Genomic DNA, 25430 nt, shown 5'->3' with positions numbered 1-25430 from the left:
TCTACACAGATGCGTTTTTCCTCGTTACTTCAAGCAACCGTCAAGTGCTTAAGACCACATGGTTGTGTGCCACCCAGACTATATGACCTTCTTAAAATTCATGAAGAAAGTCTACCTTTACAGTCAATAGTAAGCAACACTGGCCCTCCTACATTTAGCCAAATATCTTCCTTTCTTCATGAGACCATTGTTGGACAAATGCTCACATCAAATACATAACTTGGCGGATTTTTATCAGTAGACTCGGGGTTCTCCGCTTCACACACACACACACACACACACACACACACACACACACACGCGCGCGCGTGGTAAGTTTTCGTTGGACATCACTGCTCTGTTTCAGAACGCTCTCCCTTCAACTTGTTTTATGTTGAGCCAAGAATATTTTGAGCAGACTGATGACGTCGCCATGGATAGTCTTCCCTGGTGGCTAACATTTTATGGAGCACTTTAAGGAGCACTTTAAGGAGAGAGCGCTAGAGTGAGTGGTCCTTGAAACAACTGTATTTCGTAGGTATGTGGACGATACTTTCACTGCATATGTCAAGGAGAAAATAAAATGATGTAGTTTCTACATTACCTCAGTTTCATCAATAAAAACCCTCTATTTACCGCGGAAGTAGAAAAAAGTCGTTTTTCTGCCTTTACTGAATATTTTCGTTAGACGGAAGAGTGATGGCGCTTTGGGGTATTCAGTTGATGTTCAGGCCACGGTTATCGATTTGTATTCACAATCTTAGGGCTGTCATCAACCACCCCATGAATGTGTTTAAAATACTTGCACACAGAGCTCACGTAGTCTCATATCCAGATAGTTTGTCTACGGAGCTCGTGCAACTAAAGACAATTTTCAGGGAAAATGGATATTCTATCCAGCAGATTAACCGTGTGCTATCAATTAAAAAAGAAAAAGAATACCAGGAAGTGAACAATGTGGTGAGGACATTGGCTAAATTTCTAGCTTTGTTCCATTTCTAGGCAATATTTCATTCAAGACAGCCAGAATCTTCCGGAAATTTTAGATAAAAGTAGTTTTCCGCCCACCCACCATCTAAGATTGGTTGGCTTGGGGGACCAAACAGCCAGGACATCGGCCCCATCGGATTAGGGATGGATGTACAACGACGTGCCCTTTCAAAGGAACCATTTCGGCATTTACCCGAAGCCATTTAGGGAAATCATGGAAAACCTAAATCAGAATGGCTGGACCGGGTTTGAACCGTCGTCCTCCCGAATACCATTGAAGACAGCGGATCTTCTAATGTCAGAAGAAAGCTATACCAAAGATCAACATTGTGTTCGCAGTTTGCAAACCAACCAAGTTTTCCTTGGCTCCACTTGAAATTCAGTGGTGTATGGTTCTAACATTCTGCATGGTTTCTGCGACTTCTATATCGTGTCTCCCTACCACTTTCGCGCAACGACGCTCTGAGCGTGATTTTTAGGGAATTGACTAGTTTGAACCTGGGACCTGTTGCTGGTAAGGAGACGTCAGACCACACATGACATGTAGAGTTCAGAAGAGTTCAGTGAGACTAGCGATGATATAACCAAATACTTAATAATTTCAGCGTCAGCTCCACTGCACTCCCTGTAAAAAAATCTTAATACTAACTAAATTTAGTGGAAGGAGTTCAAGGCTTTCCTATTTTTAGTTAGCTGGTAAAATAACGTCGAAAAAGCAGTTAAGTTTACCATTGGAAATTTTATTCTGCTCACAAAACATCGTTTATAAATTGCACTATTGATAAAAGGAAATGTTTTAATACAGGATGGTAAAAACCAACTGCGTTCAACAAAAATGTGAACGAATATTCCCTGAATGGGTTTCCAAGTTCTACAATGGATCGAAGGATGACCTATGCCATATCACATCTATAATCCAGGTTTGATTTAAGTTTCACAAAATAGAAAACTATCAAAATGGTCTACAGTGACCCTCAATTATCTTTAATTACTTATCTAACTTGTCGTAAATTACAGTGGCTGATGTGGCTTCTCAATAACTATATAACAGAAAAATCATCGCGTTTCAGATTTTTACATCAAGTGGCAAATGTGAACACCTATTTGCCTGACACCTTACATGGTAATACAATAATTTTGACAACAGCACTATCTTTTTGGGACTCTTATTACAGGCACCGTTAAAATACGCATGGCAGAAAATGCCAATAAAAACAGTCTTCTTTAGTATTCGACGGTTCACCTGAGGATGAAATATCGCTGAGTGTAGCGAACAACGACCAGCTGCAAGCGCGAAATTTTTGTGAACATAACACGGTGGTTTTTCGTTATGTACAATGATCACAATAACTACTTCGATCTGTAAGATTAACGTAAGAGTTGCAGCCTCATTCTGTTCATGAGACTCCAGTTAAATTAGTGTGGGATGTTGTCTTTGAATTGAAAGAAAGCAAATAATGCAAGGCAGTAGAGATTTTGAGTATCGTCCTCTTTACAGGGTCGTCAGAAACAGCCTGAAAAGCTTACAAGCGTGTTGCATAGTAGAGTGTGTTGAGAAACAACTGTGAAGAAAGAAAATTCTGTACGTTGCGCCGTTCTTGAGTTAATTAGCGTTGATGTTAGCCAATCGGACCGTTGCGAGCACAAACTGAAGCGACCCGCCAGAGACGGCATCGCCAATCGTGTTCTTCGTTAGCTTTCCGAAAGTCGAACAAGAGAGTGATACAAAAATTGGACATGGAACGGTAATAAGGATCAAACCCGAGCCAAGGGCTGAGCTGTTTCATGCGCTGTCATCTACGCTATGAGAACAAATGATACTAATTTCATATAGGATGCCGCTTTAATTTGAGCGCTCAATGGCCTGATTGGTTAACTTCAGTGCTAATCAATTCGGAAACGGTGCAACGTATCGAATGTTTTTGTTAACAGCTATTTCGCAACACAGCATACTTTGCAACACCGTTACAAGCTTTTCAGATTATTTCTGACCATTATGTTTAAACAAGTCGCGTACCATCCGGTATACAAGTACACCAGATAAGCAGAAGCAAAAGCGTATCAACTTCTATACTAAACAAATCGTAATTTCTCTATTTTATTTCAGACAGATAACGGTCCAATTTTTTTATTGTGGTTTTTAGTCCGAGATATGTCAAGATCTGGGCTAGCAACATATCCATTCAAAAAAATGGTTCAAATGGCTCTGAGTACTATGGGACTTAACTTCTAACGTCATCAGTCCCCTAGAACTTAGAACTACTTAAACCTAACTAACCTAAGGACATCACATACATCCATGCCCGAGGCAGGATTCGAACCTGCGACCGTAGCGATCACGCGGTTCCAAACTGAAGCGCTTAGAACCGCACGGCCACACCGGCCGGCCATATCCATTCTTTCAGTCAAGTTGTGCCATGAATTTCTCCCCCCCCCCCCCCCTTACCGATTCGATACAGTACACTTTCATCTGCTATTCCAGTTCTTGCTTTCGATTTCACATTCTACTAATTTTGACACAGAATTATGTAAGTGGGCTGTATTGTTTCTGTTTCACGTTTATTTTATTCTGAAACATTCTGTTTGTGTCTACTCGATCTTCGTCGCAAGAACTTTCATGAGCAACTACCATTAAAACAGTTCAGCTGCAAAACGCGCTGGGCAACAAAGGCAAAGAGATATTACGTGGGTTGGTTGTAATATCAGCCACAGGTGAGAAAAATCGTTACGATAATTCCGGGAAACTGTATTGCCAATGAAACGGTGATTGCGCACAAGATTTTGTACAGTCTAGTTTCGGGTATGGCTTAGGATTACACCGTCTGGACAGCCAGACATATGAGCACGCCGCTGCCGGGATACGGGAGGCCCGCCGGCAACGGATCGAACACACTCGGTGGAATAACGACGAGGGCCGCTCTGTCGGCCATACTTGAATTAGTTTTTAGGTGGTATCCCACATCCGACTACGTGAATTCTAGGCTGGGATCCACCTCCCACCTCAGTTACACCATTCACAAACACTTTAGAAAGCGTCATCACATTTCCACATGGATAATTCTATACCCAGACAGATAGGGTACATATATTTCGTCCCAAGGGGGAGAGTCCCCGACAGGATGGGCAACCGACCACCCTCTACCACTAACATTACCAAATGCAGATTAGCGTAACAGGAAAAGAAGTTTCAGAGTTTAGGTGACTCCAATATACAGGGTGTAAATTTCAAGTTGACAAACCAGAATAACTCGAAAAATAAGCTTCACACGAAAAAACGTGTAGAATCCAAAGCTAATTATTTTCGAGGGGGACATCTGCTGGTGTAAAATTAGCCCGCCACCCCAGCCCCCTGGGGGTGGGGCGGGAGGCAAGTTTAAATTTCAAATGGGAACCCCCATTTTTTATTTCAGAATCAGATTCTGCATAAAAACTACGTACATTTTGTTTTAAACATTTGTTTTGATTCTTGATAGTTGGCGCTGTAATTCAAGAAAATCCATGTTCTCATTTTTAGTGTTAAAATGGTTATGGATAAATAGAAATACTTATTTACTTCGTAAACTTCTCGCTAAAACTAACACTCTCCCTCTCTCCCCACAGAATGGGGTTTGAGAGAGAGGAATTAGAGTTTTATAAATGTAGATCTAAATGTTAATTTTTTCCGTAGATTCGGATAAGTTTTGTTTGTTTCGTGGTCATTATCAAACAAATCATCTGACTAGCTAACTAACTAACCAAACATCCTACTTACTAGTTTAAGTAGTATGTAAGTCTGTGGACTGATGACCTCAGCAGTTTGGTCCCTTAGAAATTAAAAAAAAGTTCCCATTTGAAATTTTAAAGTTGCCTCCCGCCCAACCCCCAGGGGGCTGCGGTGCTGGCTAATTTTAGCACCAGCAGATGTCCCCCTCGAAGATAATGAACCTTGGTCTCTACACATTTTTCCGTATGAAGCTTATTTTTCGAGTTATTTTGGTTTGTCAACTTAAAATTTACACCCTGTCTAACAAAGGTAAAAGAACGAACCCGCAAAATTACAGACCAATATCCCTAACTTCTCTTTGCTGCAATATCCTTGGAAATATTCTCAGTTCGAATATAATAAACTTTCGTGAGACTGAGGAGGTTATGTGCACGAATCAGCATGGTTTTAGAAAACATCGCTCATGCGAAAATCAGCTTGTCCTTTCCTCACGTAATATACTGAGAAATATTGATGAAGGGCAAGAGGCAGATCCGTATTTCTAGATTTCCGGAAAGCATTTGACACGATGCCGCACTGCAGGCTGATAACGAAAGTACGAGCATATGAAATAAGTTCAGAAATATGTGAGTGGTTCGGAGTCTTCTTAAATAATAAAAATCCAGTATTTTGTCCTCGACGGCGAGTGTTCATCAGAGAAAAGGGTATCCTTAGGAGTGCCACAGGGAAGTGTGATAGGACCGCTGTTGCTATCTGTAAACATAAATGATTAGGCTGACAGGGTGGGAAGCAATCTGCGATTGTTTGCTGATGATGCCCTGGTGTACGGTAAGGTGTCGAAGTTGAGTTACTGTAGGAAGATACAAGATGGCTTACACAGAATTTCCAGTGGATGTGATGAATGGCAGCTAGCCCTAAATGTGGAAAAATGTAAATTAATGCGGACGAGTAGAAAGGCCTAACCCGTAATGTTCGAATACAGTATTACAAAGTGTGCTGCTTGACACAGTCAAGTCGCTTAAATATCTGGCCATAACGTTGCAAAGTGATATAAGGTGGAACGAGCATGTCAGAACTGTGGTAGGGATCGTGAATGATCGACTTCGATTTATTGGGAGAATTTTAGGAAAGAGTGGTTCACCTGTAAAGGAGACCGCATATAGGACGCTAGCTAGTGCGACCTATCATTGAGTACTGCTCGAGCGTTCGGGATCCGTACCAGATCGGATTGACGGAATTCAGAGACGGGCTGCTAGATTTGTTACCGGTATGTTCGAACAACAAGTAATTGTTAACGGAAATGCTTTGGGAACTCAAATGGGAATACCTGGAGGGAAGGCGACGTTCTTTTCGAGAAACACTTTTGAGAAAATTTAGAAAATCGTCATTTGAAGCTGACCCCGAACGATTCTACTGCCGCCAACATACATTGCGCGAATGGGCTGTAAGTAGGCTATTTAGGTTTTCTTATTGGTAACGCCACGTAGCGCTCTGTATGAAAAATCACTGGCTGTGCTGTGTGCAGTCTGTGGCTAGTTTGCATTGTTGTCTGCCATTGTAGTGTTGGGCAGTTGGCTGTTAACAGCGCGTAGCATTGCGCAGTTAGAGGTGAGCCGCCAGCAGTGGTGGATGTGGGGAGAGATATGGCGGAGTTTTGAAATTTGTAAGACTGGATGTCATGAACTGCTATATATATTATGACTTTTGATGACTATTAAGGTAAATACATTGTTTGTTCTCTATCAAAATCTTTCATTTGCTAACTATGCCAATTAGTAGTTAGTGCCTTCCGTAGTTCGAATCTTTTATTTAGCTGGCAGTAGTGGCGCTCGCTGTATTTTAGTAGCTTCAGTAACGAAGATTTTTGGTGAGGTAAGTGATTTGTGAAAGGTATAGGTTAATGTTAGTCAGGGCCATTCTTTTGTAGGGATTTTTGAAAGTCAGATTGCGTTGCGCTAAAAATATTGTGTGTCAGTTTAAGGACAGTCATGTATAATTTTTTCAAAGGGGACGTTTCAGGGCCACTAAGATAAAATCGAGAAATTAGGGCTCATACGGAGGCCTATAGACAGTAGCTTTTCCCTCGCTCTATTTGCGAGTGGAATAGGATAGCAAATGAAAGGTAGTGGTACAGGGTACACTTGCGAACTGTCTATGTAGATGTAGGATCCTCACCAAGTTTGTTCAACGAAGGTGTACCGCTAATTTTGCATCCTGCCGCATCACTCAGTTCGAGAGTGCTATGGACATTGTCATGCGTCTTACACAGGAATATCTTAAATCAACTTCTTTTCGCCAAACGTTATTTGAGAAGGTCAGTGAACCAATACCGGAGAAGAAAGACTGCAAGGACAGCCTACATCCACCACTGCATATCTCGGTAAATGATCATAAAATAGGGATTAGGAATCATGGCCAGCCGGGGTGGCCGAACGGTTCTAGGCGCTACAGTCTGCAACCGCGCGACCGCTACGGTCGCAGGTTCGAATCCTGCCTCGGGCATGGATGTGTGTGATGTCCTTAGGTTAGTTAGGTTTAAGTAGTTCTAAGATCTAGGGGACTGATGACCTCAGAAGTTAAGTTCCATAGTGCTCACAGCCATTTGAACCATTTTTGAACTCATGGAAACACGCATGTTTTTTCGATTACTATCTGCTATATATATATATATATATATATATATATATATATATATATATATATATATATATATATATATATATATATATACTCCTGGAAATGGAAAAAAGAACACATTGACACCGGTGTGTCAGACCCACCATACTTGCTCCGGACACTGCGAGAGGGTTGTACAAGCAATGATCACACGCACGGCACAGCGGACACACCAGGAACCGCGGTGTTGGCCGTCGAATGGCGCTAGCTGCGCAGCATTTGTGCACCGCCGCCGTCAGTGTCAGCCAGTTTGCCGTGGCATACGGAGCTCCATCGCAGTCTTTAACACTGGTAGCATGCCGCGACAGCGTGGACGTGAACCGTATGTGCAGTTGACGGACTTTGAGCGAGGGCGTATAGTGGGCATGCGGGAGGCCGGGTGGACGTACCGCCGTCTTCCGCACACGCCCCAACATCGTGCAGCCCGCCTCCAGTGGTGTCGCGACAGGCGTGAATGGAGGGACGAATGGAGACGTGTCGTCTTCAGCGATGAGAGTCGCTTCTGCCTTGGTGCCAATGATGGTCGTATGCGTGTTTGGCGCCGTGCAGGTGAGCGCCACAATCAGGACTGCATACGACCGAGGCACACAGGGCCAACACCCGGCATCATGGTGTGGGGAGCGATCTCCTACACTGGCCATACACCACTGGTGATCGTCGAGGGGACACTGAATAGTGCACGGTACATCCAAACCGTCATCGAACCCATCGTTCTACCATTCCTAGACCGGCAAGGGAACTTGCTGTTCCAACAGGACAATGCACGTCCGCATGTATCCCGTGCCACCCAACGTGCTCTAGAAGGTGTAAGTCAACTACCCTGGCCAGCAAGATCTCCGGATCTGTCCCCCATTGAGCATGTTTGGGACTGGATGAAGCGTCGTCTCACGCGGTCTGCACGTCCAGCACGAACGCTGGTCCAACTGAGGCGCCAGGTGGAAATGGCATGGCAAGCCGTTCCACAGGACTACATCCAGCATCTCTACGATCGTCTCCATGGGAGAATAGCAGCCTGCATTGCTGCGAAAGGTGGATATACACTGTACTAGTGCCGACATTGTGCATGCTCTGTTGCCTGTGTCTATGTGCCTGTGGTTCTGTCAGTGTGATCATGTGATGTATCTGACCCCAGGAATGTGTCAATAAAGTTTCCCCTTCCTAGGACAATGAATTCACGGTGTTCTTATTTCAATTTCCAGGAGTGTATATATATATATATATATATATATATATATATATATATATATATATATATATATATATATATATATATATGTGTGTGTGTGTGTGTGTGTGTGTGTGTGCGCGCGCGCGCGCGTATATGTGTGTTCGACATTTCCTCCTAAATCACTGAACTAATTTCAACTAAATTTGGTACACATGTCACTTACTACCTGGAAAGAATCATTCTGAGGACAAGAACCACCTGTCCAACAAAGACTTAAGGGTAGGGGAAGGGGTAAAGAAGCAGTGTAGCCACGACGAGCGGTTGCATATACTTTATTCTTCTAGTATTTAAGAGTTAGAGTACTCAGTGACTTGTAACAAACTTTGCCCATAATAACAAACCTACATGAAACTACTTCTCGCTGACAACCCCCACAAAACGACGAAACAAAAAAAAAAAAACTTTGTCACTTACTACATTTTCGCTGTTCATGCACTAAAACTGCCACATGAAGCATGACATCTCAATTGATTATTTCTTTACGACTATCTGTATTCGCAACAACTGTTACATAGAGTATTCACATAAACCACGGAATTTACACGCAAAATTATACCACTGTACGTTTCAAACAATGAGTTACGTGAAAACTACTGCATCATCCACGACATTTTTAAAATGGCTCTGAGCACTATGAGACTTAACATCTGTTGTCATCAGTCCCCTAGAACTTAGAACTACTAAAACCTAAGGACATCACACACATCCATGCTCGAGGCAGGATTCGAACTGAAGCGCCTAGAACCGCCGGCCACACCGGCCGGCACGACATTTTAAGTTATTACTTATTTACTACTGGCTCTACTCCGACCACAATTCAACAATTATAGGTTAGCTGTTTCGGCGATATAATACGCATCATCAGGCCCTACACAACAAAATTACGAGCAACATTACCAGATTTAATAGAAGCATAAGCTTGCTAATAACAAACTTACCCATTAATAGGTGCAAGTACAAAATAAAATCGTCATACGGCTACACGTATGCGATCTGAGCTGTTTGATTATGACCTAAATTAAAATTGAGACGATGTCAAAGACTGAAAGAAAGGGAAACCGTCATGTCTGAGTTACATATGTTAACTGCAGTACCGATATCAAAGTTGGCTGCCAAACCAATACCACACAATAGGTATAGGATAACAGAAATCAATAGGAGACACCATTATTAAATATAACAAAGTGAGCCACGTTAATACCATTCATAAAAATGTTGTATTTACACAACTCATCAAGGCAGGCTGACATAAAATAGAGAATGCGATAATTAAACCCAATAATTCGAATAGAGCACTGTGCACAGTGTTCCACTAAGTAAAGACTCAGAAATACGTGCAATGCCAGCCGTTTTACACCTGAACAAAAAATTAACACATGGCAGTTTGATAGTAGAAGAAACTGTTAATGCTCATGTGTGTTTCGTAACATGTAACAATGCGGCTAAGAGAATAACATCTATAACGGGAAGCTAAACTGGTCCAGTCAAAGCACACTAAACTACGTAACTCACCATCATACCTGGATTAAGTAGCATATCGTATGGATACGCATAACCATAAATACTATCGTGGTACGTAAGACAGTAAAATACGCGCCTGAACCAAATACGCAAAATGTCTCTTGCTGCTAATAAACTGCTCACGTGCCGCGATAGTGTTGTTTAAGGTTATTCGTATGACAACTAGGAGAGAGAAGGGTGGAAAAAAAGCTGGACAGAGAGAGGGAGAGGAAGAGATGGACAGATGGACGAAGAGAGGGGGAGGAAGAGATGGGCAAAGAGAGGGGGAGGAAGAGATGGACAAAGAGAGGGGGAGGAAGAGATGGACAGAGAGAGGGGGAGGAAGAGATGTACAGAGAGAGGGGGAGGAAGAGATGGACAGAGAGAGGGGGAGGAAGAGATGGACAGAGAGAGGGGGAGGAAGAGATGGACAGAGTAAGGGGGAGGAAGAGATGGACAGAGAGAGGGGGAGGAAGAGATGGACAGAGAGAGGGGGAGGAAGAGATGGACAGAGAGAGGGGGAGGAAGAGATGGACAGAGAGAGGGGGGGGAAGAGATGGACAGAGAGAGGGGGAGGAAGAGATGGACAGAGAGAGGGGGAGGAAGAGATGGACAGAGTAAGGGGGAGGAAGAGATGGACAGAGTAAGGGGGAGGAAGAGATGGACAGAGTAAGGGGGAGGAAGAGATGGACAGAGAGAGGGGGAGGAAGAGATGGACAGAGAGAGGGGGAGGAAGAGATGGACAGAGAGAGGGGGAGGAAGAGATGGACAGAGAGAAGGGGAGGAAGAGATGGACAGAGAGAGGGGGAGGAAGAGATGGACAGAGTAAGGGGGAGGAAGAGATGGACAGAGTAAGGGGGAGGAAGAGATGGACAGAGTAAGGGGGAGGAAGAGATGGACAGAGAAAGGGGGAGGAAGAGATGGACAGAGAAAGGGGGAGGAAGAGATGGACAGAGAAAGGGGGAGGAAGAGATGGACAGAGAAAGGGGGAGGAAGAGATGGACAGAGAAAGGGGGAGGAAGAGATGGACAGAGAAAAGGGGAGGAAGAGATGGACAGAGAAAGGGGAGGAAGAGATGGACAGAGAAAGGGGGAGGAAGAGATGGACAGAGAAAGGGGGAGGAAGAGATGGACAGAGAGAGGGGGAGGAAGAGATGGACAGGGAGAGGAAGAGATGGACAGAGAGAGGGGGAGGAAGAGATGGACAGAGAGAGGGGGAGGAAGAGATGGACAGAGAGAGGGGGAGGAAGAGATGGACAGAGAGAGGGGGAGGAAGAGATGGACAGAGAGAGGGGGAGGAAGAGATGGACAGAGAGAGGGGGAGGAAGAGATGGACAGAGAGAGGGGGAGGAAGAGATGGACAGGGAGAGGGGGAGGAAGAGATGGACAGAGAGAGGGGGAGGAAGAGATGGACAGAGAGAGGGGGAGGAAGAGATGGACAGAGAGAGGGGGAGGAAGAGATGGACCGAGAGAGGGGGAGGAAGAGATGGAATAGAAGAGAAGGGGGAGAGGATATAAATTTAGAGAATGAGGAGGAAAGAGCCAGAGGGCGAAGGAGCAGAGGGACAGAGGGGGAAGGAGCAGTTAAAGGGGTAAGGAGAAGAGGAACAGCGAGAGCGGAGAGGATGAGGTGGACAGGGGAAGGTGTAGGGGGAGATATACAGAGAGAGGGGCAGAAGAAGATGGACAGAGTGTATGGTGGAGGAGGTGGACAGAAAGAGAGAGTAGAGGACAGAAGGTCTAATAGAAGACTGGAATAAATACGTACCTGGGCAACGCTGGGTACTGAGCTATTAGCACGGTAATGACTCCAGAGCTAAAATCAGCTCTTCGGTTGGCAACAAGAACGATTGTCCCCATCCTGTTCGGTCATCAAAAAATGTAGCTAGAGAAATATGTTTTGCAACCATTGGTGTACAGTTTTTATCAGTCATGCCAGTTACGTTCCTTTCTTACAGTGTTGAGACTCTCAGTCCTCTTGGAGGTACGTACCCTTTAGTTATACAACCATCGTGAATTTTTGAATAGATGTTTGCTTGACACTGCATATTCTTTACGAAACTGTTATTAACATCATGCTGTCGGATGCTCCAAAATTACACAAAATTATATGGTATTGGTATGGGGTTTTGCGCTTCTTCGAGTAATCTGACAGACTTTGAAACATTTAGTGATCGAAGTAATTTCCAATGATCTATACAATATCTGACTCTCAACTTGTATCAGCCATAAAAGAACTTTCGTTTGTTTACGGGTGGGGGGGAATTGCCAATTCCGCTTGCCTGACAGGTGTGGGTGTCGTTTTAATATAGCCTCGCAAAAACGCAGAACTGCTGATTTTATAGGTCTCGAATCTTGAACCGTGGCCTGGGAGCAAAGTCATACAGCATGCATTCATGTTATCTCTTGTTCCTTGTTAACTGCACGTACAGATGTAAGGGGGTCCTAATGTCGGCTAATCAGTCAGTGAAAGACAAAGCATTCGGGATGTGAATATCTCTTACATACTGTAACGCCCCAACGACCACCTTAAAGTCAATTAAGGAAGAACATGAAGTAGGGAAAGTTACCTTGGCAGTTACGACATCTTTGCCGACAAGCTACCACGAAAGAGTTGTCAACAACTACATTGTACAACACTGAGCATATTTGTTAGCTTAAGAGAAAGAAGAAACTTTGTATTTCAGCAATCGGCAAATATCCATTTGACAAATGTGAAATTAATATCTCAAAAGTTAAGTCCAACGTAATGTCATCAGAGATAACTTTTATGTGGAAGAGAGTTGTAAGAGCAACGAAGAAATTCAATGCGCCTACAATGCTCTTCCACAGAAGAAGTTGCTTGCTAGAACTCATCCAGTGCAGACGTACGAGAGCAGTTCTGATCTGAATTATTGAGATTCCGAATAGTGACGAGATTGTTTTCGAGTTTAAATGGTTCAAATGGCTCTGAGCACTATGCGACTTAACTTCTGAGGTCATCAGTCGCCTAGAACCTAGAACTAATTAAACCTAACTAACCTACTGACATCACACACATCCATGGCCGAGGCAGGATTCGAACCTGCGACCGTAGCGGTCACGCGGTTCCAGACTGAAGCGCCTTTAACCGCACGGCCACACCGGCCGGCTTTCGAGTTTAGAAGTGTTTGTTGCGTGGCAGGATTCACGGCTTAAGAAACTGATTTTATGAACTGAGACAGGAACAGATAGACTCATTTAACCGTGCACTACGGTTTAATTGAAATCTAATAACGGAATTAGTGAACATTGGACTTTACTTTAAATTAGTTGGACCTTAAAGAGAAGTGAACATTCTATGAAATACACGCAATTAGTCTTGAGTAGGACCCAAGTACACGACACCATGAAGATAAAACAATTACGCTAAAGTGTTGAGTTGTGGTAATTGTCAAGAAACTATAACTCAATCGGACTGACTTAACTAAACCATTCCGTGTGTGTGTGGTGCGGGAGTTACAGGGTGTTTCAAAAATGACCGGTACATTTGAAATGGCAATAAAAACTAAACGATCAGCGATAGAAATACACAGTTTGTTGCAATATGCTTGGGACAACAGTACATTTTCAGGCGGACAAACTTTCGAAATTACAGTAGTTACAATTTTCGACAACAGATGGCGCTGCAAGTGATGTGAAAGATATAGAAGACAACACAGTCTGTGGGTGCGCCATTCTGTACGTCGTCTTTCTGCTGTAAGCGTGTGCTGTTCACAACGTGCAAGTGTGCTGTAGACAACATGGTTTATTCCTTAGAACAGAGGATTTTTCTGGTGTTGGAATTCCACCGCCTAGAACACAGTGTTGTTGCAACAAGATGAAGTTTTCAACGGAGGTTTAATGTAACCAAAGGACCGAAAAGCGATACAATAATGGATCTGTTTGAAAAATTTCAACGGACTGGGAACGTGACGGATGAACGTGCTGGAAAGGTAGGGCGACCGCGTACGGCAACCACAGAGGGCAACGCGCAGCTAGTGCAGCAGGTGATCCAACAGCGGCCTCGGGTTTCCGTTCGCCGTGTTGCAGCTGCGGTCCAAATGACGCCAACGTCCACGTATCGTCTCATGCGCCAGAGTTTACACCTCTATCCATACAAAATTCAAACGCGGCAACCCCTCAGCGCCGCTACCATTGCTGCACGAGAGACATTCGCTAACGATATAGTGCACAGGATTGATGACGGTGATATGCATGTGGGCAGCATTTGGTTTACTGACGAAGCTTATTTTTACCTGGACGGCTTCGTCAATAAACAGAACTGGCGCATATGGCGAACCGAAAAGCCCCATGTTGCAGTCCCATCGTCCCTGCATCCTCAAAAAGTACTGGTCTGGGCCGCCATTTCTTCCAAAGGAATCATTGGCCCATTTTTCAGATCCGAAACGATTACTGCATCACGCTATCTGGACATTCTTCGTGAATTTGTGGCGGTACAAACTGCCTTAGACGACACTGCGAACACCTCGTGGTTTATGCAAGATGGTGCCCGGCCACATCGCACGGCCGACGTCTTTAATTTCCTGAATGAATATTTCGATGATCGTGTGATTGCTTTGGGCTATCCGAAACATACAGGAGGCGGCGTGGATTGGCCTCCCTATTCGCCAGACATGAACCCCTGTGACTTCTTTCTGTGGGGACACTTGAAAGACCAGGTGTACCGCCAGAATCCAGAAACAATTGCACAGCTGAAGCAGTACATCTCATCTGCATGTGAAGCCATTCCGCCAGACACGTTGTCAAAGGTTTCGGGCAATTTCATTCAGAGACTACGCCATGTTATTGCTACGCATGGTGGATATGTGGAAAATATCGTACTATAGAGTTTCCCAGACCGCAGCGCCATCTGTTGTTGAAAATTGTAACTACTGTAATTTCGAAAGTTTGTCTGCCTGAAAATGTACTGTTGTCCCAAGCATATTGCAACAAACGGTGTATTTCTATCGCTGCTCGTTTAGTTTTTATTGCCGTTTCAAATATACCGGTCATTTTTGAAACACCCTGTATAAGTATTTAGTGACAAAATAACAATAAACTGTTCGTTATCAGTTAAATACCCGGTGTGGACTACATCATTAAATAGTTTGATAAATGACTAAATCAACGACTACTCATGAAAGACTATTTCATTGAAGTGCAAATATTCATGTCATTAGTTGAGAAGTGAACTTTAAAATATGTTCGTATTACGACGCAATCTTACAAAGAGGGAATCAAAGAGTATCTCTGGATCTCTCTGCATACCAGCACAACAATTCCATAGCAACGAGACAACAGCGTAAGAAAAAACTTAACTAAAATATTTCCTCGCAATCAGTGGTGTGTGCTATGTGAACGAGAGAAGAATTAATAACTACTGCAAATCCGAGCAACTAACAGTACAATATTAATAATAAAAAGCATCAATTATACGAGTTCGCGTAAGTGGAAACGCTGCGGACTTTTAATTGAGATACAACGACTACGCGAGGAACGCCTTTTCGGAGTTTTTCGGGTTTTTTCTTCCCGTTAATCTACGGGGACTGACGTTATATCGCATCGTGTCTGCTCCGCCGCGAGAGCTGTGGCAGTAGCAGCTCTACGGCGTCGACTACATCAGCACGCGGTTGGAGTCCGGGGACACGCGCCACAATACCTTATACTGCCGTTCGTTAATAAGCCTTCGCGATGTCGGTCGAATGTCTAGCCACATATCCAGAAATTTAACATGAGCAGACGCTGCGATAGTGTTGTTATTAAGAAGGGTATTGCTTCTTTGTCTGTATTGTGTCTAGAAAAAGACAGCTAGAGGGCATTTCTGAGGCATGTTTCTTGTGGTTGGTATGAATCACAATGTCGTCTACATACCATAGAAAGGTGACAGGATAACGTAATCTTTCACCAATCTGCCTGGTATATATGTTACAAAGTAACGTACGTTAATGATCCCCTTTATAGACACTTCTGCAAATCAGTTGTCTGTCAGCTGCACTTAATCTTAACATCCTGTGGCGTACTAAACGCGAGCACCAGTTGACCATTTTCAGCGGTATACCTAAATAACGTAGGGTGTGTTGAAAATATTTTAATATCAATAATGCCGTCTGCATCCTTTAGATGCAGAAAGGCTGCAAACATACAGAGATTGTCAGATAAGTGCAATTTCAGATCTGTAACAAAGGTGCTTAGTGAATCTACATGCTCTTTCCGAAGACAAAATGTCCTGTTGTGGAATATTTTGTTATGTTCCCAAAACAACTACAATTTTTTCTTCTTCATCTTATTCATAATTTCGCACACATTAAGGATACTGGGTGGAAAGAGTGAACGGACGCAGGATATTTCCCCGGTTTGGGGAATGGTATAATTTTGTTTAGCTTCTATTGCTTAGGAACATTTGAAACGTCCCCTTAGAAAAAATTGGTGAATTGCTGTGCTGATAAACCTCTTACGTTATTTAATTTTCAAACAGCTGAGCAAAACTGAACGTACTCAGCCATTACTCTCTTTACTTATTCTGATCAACACTAAACTGACACACAATATTTTTAGCGCAACATTACCCTCTTTACTTATTCTGATCAACACTAAACTGACACACAATATTTTTAGCGCAACGCAATCTGACTTTCAAAAATCCGTACAAAAGAATGGCCCTGACTAACAATAACCTATACCTTTCATGAATCACTTACCTCACAACAATCTTCGTTACTCGAACTACTGCAATACGGCGAGCGCCAATACTGCAAGCTAAATAAAAGATTCTAACTACTGAAGGCACTAACTACTGATAGGCATAGTTAGCAAATGAATGATTTTGATAGAGAACAAACAATGTATTTACCTTAATAATATACACTCCTGGAAATGGAAAAAAGAACACATTGACACCGGTGTGTCAGACCCACCATACTTGCTCCGGACACTGCGAGAGGGCTGTACAAGCAATGATCACACGCACGGCACAGTGGACACACCAGGAACCGCGGTGTTGGCCGTCGAATGGCGCTAGCTGCGCAGCATTTGTGCACCGCCGCCGTCAGTGTCAGCCAGTTTGCCGTGGCATACGGAGCTCCATCGCAGTCTTTAACTCTGGTAGCATGCCGCGACAGCGTGGACGTGAACCGTATGTGCAGTTGACGGACTTTGAGCGAGGGCGTATAGTGGGCATGCGGGAGGCCGGGTGGACGTACCGCCGAATTGCTCAACACGTGGGGCGTGAGGTCTCCACAGTACATCGATGTTGTCGCCAGTGGTCGGCGGAAGGTGCACGTGCCCGTCGACCTGGGACCGGACCGCAGCGACGCACGGATGCACGCCAAGACCGTAGGATCCTACGCAGTGCCGTAGGGGACCGCACCGCCAATTCCCAGCAAATTAGGGACACTGTTGCTCCTGGGGTATCGGCGAGGACCATTCGCAACCGTCTCCATGAAGCTGGGCTACGGTCCCGCACACCGTTAGGCCGTCTTCCGCTCACGCCCCAACATCGTGCAGCCCGCCTCCAGTGGTGTCGCGACAGGCGTGAATGGAGGGGCGAATGGAGACGTGTCGTCTTCAGCGATGAGAGTCGCTTCTGCCTTGGTGCCAATGATGGTCGTATGCGTGTTTGGCGCCGTGCATGTGAGCGCCACAATCAGGACTGCATACGACCGAGGCACACAGGGCCAACACCCGGCATCATGGTGTGGGGAGCGATCTCCTACACTGGCCATACACCACTGGTGATCGTCGAGGGGACACTGAATAGTGCACGGTACATCCAAACCGTCATCGAACCCATCGTTCTACCATTCCTAGACCGGCAAGGGAACTTGCTGTTCCAACAGGACAATGCACGTCCGCATGTATCCCGTGCCACCCAACGTGCTCTAGAAGGTGTAAGTCAACTACCCTGGCCAGCAAGATCTCCGGATCTGTCCCCCATTGAGCATGTTTGGGACTGGATGAAGCGTCGTCTCACGCGGTCTGCACGTCCAGCACGAACGCTGGTCCAACTGAGGCGCCAGGTGGAAATGGCATGGCAAGCCGTTCCACAGGACTACATCCAGCATCTCTACGATCGTCTCCATGGGAGAATAGCAGCCTGCATTGCTGCGAAAGGTGGATATACACTGTACTAGTGCCGACATTGTGCATGCTCTGTTGCCTGTGTCTATGTGCCTGTGGTTCTGTCAGTGTGATCATGTGATGTATCTGACCCCAGGAATGTGTCAATAAAGTTTCCCCTTCCTGGGACAATGAATTCACGGTGTTCTTATTTCAATTTCCAGGAGTGATGATGATGATGTTTGGTTTGTGGGGCGCTCAACTGCGTGGTTATCAGCGCCCGTACAATTTCCCAACCTTTGCTCAGTCCAATTTCGCCACTTTCCTGGATGATGATGAAATGATGAGGACAACACAAACACCCAGTCATCTCGAGGCAGGTGAAAATCCCTGACCCCGCCGGGACCCCGGGCTCGGGAAGCGAGAACGCTACCGCGAGACCACGAGCGGTGGACAATTTCCAGGAGTGTATGTATAATCAGTCTATGACATCCAGTATTACAAATTTACTCTTCCTGATAGAAACACGTCCAGATCTTCCGCTCTCAAATTTCTGCCATCTCTCTACCCACATCCACCACAGCTTGCGGTTCACCTGCAACTGTGCAACGCTACGCGCTGTTCGCATCCAACTGCCCAACACTACACAAGGGAATATTGCAACAATGCAAACCAGCCACAGACTGCACACAGCACAGTCAGTGATTTTCGTACAGAGTGCCACGTGGCGTTACCAACATAAGTAGCTAAACAGCCTACTTACACATTTTAAATAAATAGTTGCTAAGCTCAAGAAGACTGGTCTTTATTTCGCAAATACGAATTTTTGTCTGAGTCTGGCGCCCTGTCTACCTTCCTCAGACAATGCTGTAATTCATTTATACGTTGAGGTGACAAAAGTCATGGTAAAGCGATATGTACACAGAGATCGTGGTAGCATCGCGTACACACGGTATAAAAAGGCAGTGCATTAGCGGAGCTTTGGCCGACGGACTTCCCTTAACGACCGAGAACTGCGGCTTTTACGCAGAGTTGTTAGTGCTAACAGACAAGCAACACTGCGTGAGATAACTATAGAAATCTATGTGGGACGTACGACCAAAGTATCCGTTAGGACAGTGTGGTATAATCTGGCAATAACTGGCAATGGCAATAGACAATCGACGCGAGTGCCTTTGCCAACAGCACGACGTAAGTAACAGCGCCTCCACTGGGCTCGTGGCCATAGCAATTGGACCCTAGGCGACTGGAAAACCGTGGCCTGGTCAGATGAGTCGCGATTTCAGTTGGTAGGAGCTAATGGTAGGGTTCACGTGTGGTGGAGATCCCATGAAGTCATGGCTCCAAGTTCTCAACAAGGCACTATCCAAGCTGGCTGTAGCTCCATCAGGGTGTGGGCTCTGTTTACATGGAATTGACTGGGTCCTTTGGTCCAACTGAACATATCATTCACTGGAAATGGTTGTGTTCGGTTACTTGGAGATACTTGGAGACCATTTGCACCCCATCATGGACTTCATGTTCCCAAACGACCATGGAACTTTTATGGATGCCAATGAGCCATGTTGATGATTGGTTTGAAGAACATCCTGGACTATTCGAGCGAATGATATGGCCAACCATTGAACACTTATGGGGACATAATCGAGAGATCAGTTCGTTCACAGCAGCCTTCACTGGCAACTCTTTCGCAATTATGGACGAATATAGCGGCAGCATGGCTCAATACTGCTGCAGCGGACTTCCAATGACGTTTTGAATCCATGCCACGTTGAGCTGTTGCGCTACGGCGAGCAAACCGAGGTCCTACACAATATGAGGAGGTATTCCATGATTTGTCACCTCAGTGTACTGAAAGGTGTATCTAGTTATGGTGTGTAATTTGGACTATATTGTTAATGTCGACAGCGCAAGAGTACGTTGTGCAGCACAGAATGATGCCAAATGGTCTATGAATGACTCTGCAGGGTCCTTATTTTCCTAGATATTATAGGGAACTGATTTTTTAAAAAGTATCCTTTGCTTGAGTGTTCATGCTGAAATATCCGGTCCAAGTCTGGAACAAAATTTAATAGAGCCTTCCTTTTTTGCATTACGTATTATTTTTGCATGAGCCGTTTTCCTCCTCATGTCTAAGATTACTTTCTCGTATTTATTTTAAATATCTTGGTTGCAAGCTGTCTTTTCTCGATCACATGGAAACATTCTGCAGGCCACCATGTTTTCGGTTGTGATATCTGTTGTTAGCCGACTTGCTCATGGTGAGTTTAAGCAATACCATCAAAATTTCATTCTCAAGGTCATCATTCCATGTATAGAAATTAAAAATTTCATACAGTAACCTTTTCAGCAAGATGCATGTGTTGTTATGGAAATGTTTAATAGTATGTTGGTCACTGTCCAAAGTGTGTCTGAGCGGTCCCCATCGGCGTTTGAAGGACAGTGATAAAGATACTAGAGTAATATCTGGCAGGGATGGGCGTTGTGACGGAGTACCTAATATGGTTGCTTGTTTAGTGTTTATTAAAACCTGAATTGATTGAACGATCATTAGGCTAGTCCATTATCACTGAAATTATGTAAGTGGTTGACCTACATGCGATTATGTGCGTTGAAATCCCCTCCAAACTCTTATTTCTTTGGCGGCGAGAGGAGTATAAAGTTCTGTTTGCGAAAATTGTATACCATGAAGGAGTCAAATTAAATTTGTTCCACATAATAGGGACATAACAACGACCAAACGGTAAGAATTACAGGACGGTGCATTAACTTTGACCGTGAGAAGTCAGTACTGTATGAAGCCATAACGTGCTGAAATCGGGAAGTATAGATGTCGTGCCATGGAATCAAAGATGATCTTCATATGCTGCTGGGGAACACACTGCCGTGCAGTTTTTGGGCACGGTCATAAAGTATTGACAGTAGTCGCAGGAGGACAAGAATGAACAAGCTGCCGATCGATATTATCCCAGATATGTTTGCTGGGCATGTCAGGAGAATATGCATGCCAGGGAAGCAATAGTATCTGTCATTCTTTGAGCAAGACTTGCGTATTATTCGCCACATGTGATCAGGCATTGTCCCGCTGGAATATGGCAGACGGAGCTACCGGCAGGAGGAGTAGTGCTTCAGGCTGTAAAACCTCTCTGGTGTAGTGGTTGCAGTTCATATTGCTCTTAATACGTAAGAGGCACGATGACATGTTACGAAGGTCACTCCAAAAGAAATGCACACTATTTTTTTTAATCCATCCTTTATTCTACATGTTTGAAAGTTTTACAGTGTGTAGATACATCCTTTAGGAACAATATTCTCATTTCTCCACATAATTTCCATCCCTCTCAACTGCCTTACGCCATCTTGGAACCAGGGCCTGTATACCCTCACGGTAAAATTCTGGACCATCCTGTTGGAGCCTCTGTTTGGCAGCGTGCACAAGGGAGTCATCATCTTCAAACTTTGTTCCACGAAGAGAGTCTTTCAGTTTCCCAAAGAGATGATAGTCACATGGAGCCAGGTAGGACTGTAAGGCGGGTGTTTCAGTGTTGTCCTTCCAGGTTTCGTGATCGCTTCCATGGTTTTGTTCCTCGCCTGTTTTAACGTCAACACACTTTCAGTATTCTGCAAACACTTCCTTCCCCTATCCCAACGTTCCGTGACAATTCGTTCACTGTGATGCGTCCGCCAGCAGTCACCAATTCGTTAACTCTCTGCACATTGTCTGGAGTGTGTGCAGTACGAGGCCTGCCGCTGCGAGGACAATCCTCAATATTGCCGTGCCCGCTTTCATCACGTAACCTGCTTGCCCACCGACAAACTGTACTGCGATCGACAGCAGCATCTCCGTACACCTTTTTCAACCTCTTGTGGATGTTTCCCACTGTCTCGTTCTCACAGCTCAGGAATTCCATGACGGCACGTTGTTCTGACGAACGTCAAGTGTAGCAGCCATCTTGAAGACATGTTGTGACGGCGTCACTCACGGGAACAGGTTGAACTAAGTTTGAAAACAAGCGGGAATGATGTATCTACACAATGCAAAACTTTCACACATGCACAATTAAAACTGTATTATTACAACAATAGTGAGCATTTCTTTTGGAGTGACCCTTGTATAAACAGTGGCACCCCAACCTACACTTGACTTTTGTCTGTTGAGCCACTCAGTAACACAGTATCCCCTATTGTGTTCACCAAGGTAGTGTCTAAAAAGTATGCGGTCATCACTGTAAGGCAAGTAAAAAACTAAAATTTTCCACTCAGCATGACTTCGTTCACGTGCCCACTACAGTTTTAGGGGTTGGTGGCTTGTTGTAGGTGGGAGCTGACAAAGGATGCGTGCCACCAGTCCAGCTCTCAGCAGATAGCTTTGAACTGTCGCTGCAGAGATATCCACATCACTTTCAGTGCTCCTGTGTACAGCCAACTCTGTGGACGAAGCTGTTCTGACGGTTAGGGCCATGTGGACTAGATGGCTGTCATCCTGCGTTGTGGTCATATTGTACGGTCAATATCTGCTTGTCACTGTGTATGCCCGTCTTCTATACACTGGTTTCACACATGTATCAATGTCATTGCTGTATGACCTATACAAGCCACATCATCACGGGATGACAAATCAGCTTTTGGGAGGCCAATCAAAATCACTCACATGCTGATATTACGCCCTTTGACGTCGACGAGGCACAACAGTACTTACACGTCCCATTTCATCTGACGACTCTGCACTGACTGAACGTGGCGTAACACTCACCTGTCTCGTCACACAAAATTGGGCGCTATGCATAGCCCTCTCTCGAAATCTTGATCGCTTATTATGGTTCCACTATTTTATATATACAGGGCGGTCCATTGATAGTGACCGGGCCAAATATCTCACAAAATAAGGGTCAAACGAAAAAATTACGAAGAACGAAACTCGTCTAGCTTGAAGGGGGGAAACCAGATGGCGCTATGGTCGGCCCGCTAGATGGCGTTGCCACAGGTCAAACGGATATCAACTGCGTTTTTTTAAATACGAACGCCCATTTTTATTACATATTCGTGTAGTACGTGAAGAAATGTGAATGCTTTACTTGGATCACTTTTTTCGCTTTGTGATAGATGGCGCTGTAATAGTCACAAACGTATAAGTACGTGGTATCGCGTAACATTCCGCCAGTGCGGACGGTATTTGCTTCGAGATGCATTACCCGTGTTAAAATGGAGCGTTTACCAATTGCGGAAAAGGTCGATATCGTGTTGATGTATGGCTATTATGATCAAAATGCCCAACGGGCGTGTGCTATGTATGCTGCTCGGTATCCTGGACGACATCATCCAAGTGTCCGGCCCGTTCGCCGGATAGTTACGTTATTTAAGGAAACAGGAAGTGTTCAGCCACATGTGAAACGTCAACCACGACCTGCAACAAATGATGATGCCCAAGTAGGTGTTTGAGCTGCTGCCGCGGCTAATCCGCACATCAGTAGCAGACAAATTGCTCGAGAATCGGGATTCTCAAAAACGTCGGTGTTGAGAATGCTACATCAACATCGATTGCACTCGTACCATATTTCTATGCAACAGGAACTTTGAACGTCGTGTACAGTTATGCCACTGGGCACAAGAGAAATTACGGGACGATGACAGATTTTTTGCACGCGTTCTATTTAGCGAAGAAGCGACATTCACCAACAGCGCTAATGTAAACCAGCATAAAATGCACTATTGGGCAAGGGAAAATCCACGATGGCTGCGGCAGGTGGAACATCAGCGACCTTGGCGGGTTAATGTATGGTGCGGCATTATGGGAGGAAGAGTAATTGGCCACCATTTTATCGATGGCAATCTAAATGGTGCAATGTATGCTGATTTCCTATGTAATGTTCTACCGATGTTACTACAAGATGTTTCACTGCATGACATAATGACGATGTCCTTCCAACATGATGGATGTCCGCCACATAGCTCGCGTGCGGTTGAAGCTGTACTAAACAGCATATTTCATGTCAGGTGGATTGGTCGTCGAAGCACCATACTATGGCCCGCACGATCACCGGATCTGACGTCCCCGGATTTCTTCCTGTGGGGAAAGTTGAAGGATATTTGCTATCGTGATCCACCGACAACGCCTGACAACATGCGTCAGCGCATTGTCAATGCATGTGCGAACATTACGAAAGGCGAACTACTCGATCTTGAGAGGAATGTCGTTACACGTATTGCCAAATGTATTGAGGTTGACGGACATCATTTTGAGCATTAATGTAGTATTTACAGGTAATCACTCTGTAACAGCATGCGTTCTCAGAAATAAGTTCACAAAGCTACATGTATCACATTGGAACAACCGAAATAAAATGTTCAAACGTACCTACGCTCTGTATTTTATTTTAAAAAACCTACCTGTTACCATCTGTTCGTCTAAAATTGTGAGTCATTTGTTTCTGACTATTACTATTACAGCGCCATCTATCACAAAGCGAAGAGTGTGGTCCTACTAAAACATTCATATTTCTTTATGTACTACACAAATATGTAATAAAAATAGGGCTTCCTATTTAAAAAAAAAAACGCAGTTGATATCAGTTTGACCTATGGCAGCGCCATCTAGCGGGTCAACCATAGTGCCATCTGGTGTCCCCCTTACAGCTAGACAAGTTTCGTTCTTTATAGTTTTTTCGTTTGACGCTTATTTCGTGAGCTATTTGGCCAAGTCACGATCAATGGACCATCCTGTATACCTCAATTTTGAAGTGATTCAGACCATGCCTTACAAGGTGCTGCAGTTTGCACAAAGAGTATGTGTGAACATGTCGCTGCAGAAACATATAGAGCCATAAAAATTGAAAAGTCTGGCATGTTCACTTTGTTGAACCTTGTAGCATAGGAAACAAGGGAAAAGATGTTACAGATGGCTGGTATCCTCTTTCTACAACAGAAATGCATGTGTGATTCATATGGTTGTTTATTTACATGAAGATGTAAATAACTGGAATAGAGTCCACGTGTTGTGGTGCAAGCTCTTCAATCATTGTCCTCTTGAAGACAATATCGGTAATCTTGCTATAATGTGACGCTACATACTGTTATAGCCCGAGCCCACTCTGCGAATGAATGACAGGCGCCAAAGTGGAGTGCGACGTAGGGCAACGGTGACTGAGTGACTGAGCTAGTGATTGAGTGACTGAGGCCCTCTGGTCAGCGGTGGCGATCTAAATACTTGCTGTCGAGAGAGCGTTGGCGGCGTGCCGCTTGCTGGTGTGTCTGTGGCCTCTCTCCTGATAGGCGCACTCGATCCAGCGCCTGCTATCGATCT

Source organism: Schistocerca cancellata, chromosome 4 (assembly GCF_023864275.1).
Source record: "Schistocerca cancellata isolate TAMUIC-IGC-003103 chromosome 4, iqSchCanc2.1, whole genome shotgun sequence".
NCBI lineage: Eukaryota > Metazoa > Arthropoda > Insecta > Orthoptera > Acrididae > Schistocerca > Schistocerca cancellata.
The sequence above is the reverse complement of the archived record's forward strand: the minus strand, read 5'-3'. Positions refer to the sequence as shown.